Here is a 3,490-nt window from a genome sequence, read left to right on the forward strand (position 1 = left end):
GACCAGCTTCAATACTCTATTACTGAGCTACATCCCCAGCCCTTTTTATTTATTTATTTTATGAAACAGGGTCTTGTTGGATATGAAATCCTTTTGATTTAACTGGGATTACGGTCCAGTTGCTAAATCTTATTACTTTGAAAAGTTAATGGTTATTCTGAGATTACATTTGAAAATTTTTTTCTTTTTACAACTTGCAGACTTATGCTTCCTTTGTAGATTCCAGAAGCCTATGTATCCTTGCCTCACTTACTTCCTGACCTTTACCACACTTCACCTTTTCAATGGAACACCTTTCCTGGAAGTGTAGAATTTCTATTGTGTTTCCTTCCTCAGAGTTGTTGGTCAGAACATTGGGCCAGATTTTTCCCAAGGCAAAAGTCTTTAATTTTTTTTTTGTATTACACAAGTTAGATATCAGTTACAAAAACCCAAGTAAACCTGCATTGGGCAGTGAAGATGTAGGAGGAAAAACAGGGAGTTGGCAGATTAAACTGCATTCAGTTTAGTCTTCAGAAAAGGTATGGCAATGTACAGGGCTTCTTGCTTGGGATGTGGTGGCTTCAGTTTTAAAACAGAGACTTAAGTTGTTCGAACCTCAGCACTAAATCAAGCTTGTGAATACTCCATATTAACCAGACAAAATTTAAGGAACCTGCTTTCCCAGACTTCAGCAAGGAACTAAAAGCTGGATTGTTGCCAGATAAAGCAGTGAGGTATGAGAAATGGAGACCAAACAAGCAAACCCACAGCAGGAGTTGGGAGACTTGAACTGTCATCCAGCCAGGATTAATAGTTTTTAATTAATTTTTTAACTACTAAGTTGATGTAAACTTTTTTTAAAAATACATATATTTACTTGCTAATTAAACTTCCTCTTGTTTGCATTTGTCTATTCATGACTCTTTTTTATCATTTTTGGAACACATTTTTATTATTTACTGAATCAACTTATGTGAATTAAATATAATACTGGTCCTTAACTCTACACTATTTATGCATTTCCAACTTGTTTTTGAACATGTGTTTAGAAATAACTCAAAGTACCTTTTAATTACAAATATAGGAGTTTCCATAATTTTTTAAAATTGGAAAAGTCCCTGTCATGAGTGCAATCTATGTCACTAACATAGACCAAACAGGTTTGTGTCTTTCCACAATGTCAACTTATTGAATAACAATAAATTCATGGGCTACACCACTTTCATCAGTTGGCAGTTCACTAAATATTTGTGAGTCACCTGGTCGTCATAAGCCAGGCAAGTACAAGTTCTTTTATGCCAATCTTAATTTCTAATATCTATAACACATCACAAATCATACTTTACACAATGATATATATAAGTTGCAGGAAGGCTTAGATAGGGTTGAGGCAACCACAGGAATACAGGAGTTTGACCTGAGAGCAAAGGCAGAGCAATTATGAATGCAAAGAGTAACTGTAGGTGGTCAGATAAGATTAAGAACCATTTGAAAAACTTGTCCAGGGCACAGAGCTGTCACAATCAAAGAACTTACTCTAGGCCAAGATCTAGACTGATTGCAGTCTCAAGTGTATCTGTTGGGATGGCAGCTTTTTGTGGCTTATGCTGCAGAAATTGCACTCTGCTGAAGCTCAAGGACAGAAATTTGAAAGTTCATTGTGGTGATTTTCCTGGGCAAAGCTCATGGGAAGTAACAGGTGATAATGTTAGGGTACCACCATGTCCCATCTTGGAGTGCTTCTCCTTTTATAGACCTGGAGTGAGGGGGTTGCTTCATTCAATGGTCTAGTGTGTTCGATAAGTGCATAGGTCTGGTTTTTCCAGTCTGAATTGGATATGCCCATGTATTCATGTGCTTCTGATTAATTTGATAAATTCACAGGTGGTCATTTTTATTAGCATTATTAATTTATCAGTTTGTGCCTTATGTTTGTACCAGACAGATGGTGGTTTTTTACTTGTACAAGCAAGTTGTAGAGTCACTCCACCTCAGCACCTAAACTCAAAATAGAGTGGGTTATGGCAAACTACTGCTTTATACACTGGAGTAACACAGGTTTAGGCGTATCCTGAAAACTGCTGCTCTATACATCATGAAGTAACTGAGCAGGGCACAGCCTGCTCTCCAAATCCCAGGATGTTTCGTAGTGGCCGTGATGGTAGCATTTATCATGGAACCCCAGGTTCCATGGAGCTGAACCAATCAACTCTCCAAAGTCAGGAGTTGATTCCCAGTTCTTATCTAGAATTGTAATGGGGGATTTGCCATGTCCAGTTACTACTAATTGATGACTCCACAACCTCCATCAATTAGTAGCTCTTCAGCAGGAGTAATGGAAATGAGATTGCCTTTACTTGCATGTGGTTCATCACCATGACCAGTTGTACCAGCTCATAAAGAGTGAAAATTTTTCTACTAGTTAGAAGTACCTATGATGACGTTTCCTTCCCAGGGCTCATACCAACACCTTGAAATTCAAGAAGACCGCCAGACATTTCAGTAATGCAGAATAATCTGGCTGGAGTTACAAAAACTACTCCTGAAACAGGGCAAAGTATGTTTAGTCCATCAAATATTGGTCATTCACAAAAGATGACATTAACTCCTGCCAAGCTGGATTCTATTTATACTCCAGAAGATTCCCTGACTTCAGAAGACGACCTGGATGACATTCAGGTGACTGTGTTTTGGTTTCCACAAGTATCTGTTTTCTATATATTATTACAATTTGTATAATATGAGACTATTTTAAAACATGTGATGTCTAGAATAGGAAATTGGATGTATATTTGTCACCAATCTAAATTGCAGGTCCAGAAAACTTTAGACAAAGATGGGAGAAACTTTGGAAAATCTGTCATGATTGATGCAAAATGATGAATAAATAAAAGTGTTACAGAAAACAGGGATAGATGTCCTTTGTCATCTCCGTCTCTAGCCTTTGTATCACCCATCAAAACCTTAGGCACACCACTACAACCAGAAGTAGCCCTAGGATTTCTACAATGAAACCTCTTGTTACAGCATTTAGTAATTTCTGATGAACATCCAAAAAGATGAAAGTCTTATATCCAAAGTAATGAAGTATATATTTAGCTGGTAGTATAGTAAGATCTAAGAATTCAACTACCAAGGAGAAGGTTGTTACATTAAAACAGTTATCAGAGTACTGCTGGTTCTCCTGGGTTAGATGTATAACCACTCTTGGCATCACTAACTATCTCATGCTTCATTTAGAAGTTTTCCTTCAAGAATACATCTTATTTGTAGCTTGCACTGTAAATGATATTTGTGATACATTTTGAAGAAATCTAAAAAGATTCCTGTAAGTAGGATTTTGTCCTTTCCATGTAAGTTTAAGCACAAAAAAACCTGAGCATTGATTACTATAAATTAAATAATAGAATTGGTGGGGAGGCTTTGTAATCATCATGAGAAGGTGGGTGAATTCCATGAAGAGGAACTACAGCTGCTTTCACCAAGCATTAGATTAGAATTAGCAATT

The 3,490-nt window shown here is 36.9% G+C and overlaps 1 pseudogene; it reads left to right on the plus strand.

Annotated features, from left to right (window-relative positions):
• Window positions 1-2,140: 2,140 nt before the first annotated feature.
• Window positions 2,141-3,026, plus strand: LOC124100802 (nucleoporin NUP35-like; annotated as a pseudogene).
• Window positions 3,027-3,490: the final 464 nt, after the last annotated feature.

The sequence above is a fragment of the Marmota monax genome, unplaced genomic scaffold (assembly GCF_021218885.2).
Source record: "Marmota monax isolate L192 unplaced genomic scaffold, Marmota_monax_Labrador192_F-V1.1 WCK01_AAM20220418_F8-fsc01256, whole genome shotgun sequence".
Taxonomy (NCBI): Eukaryota; Metazoa; Chordata; class Mammalia; order Rodentia; family Sciuridae; genus Marmota; species Marmota monax.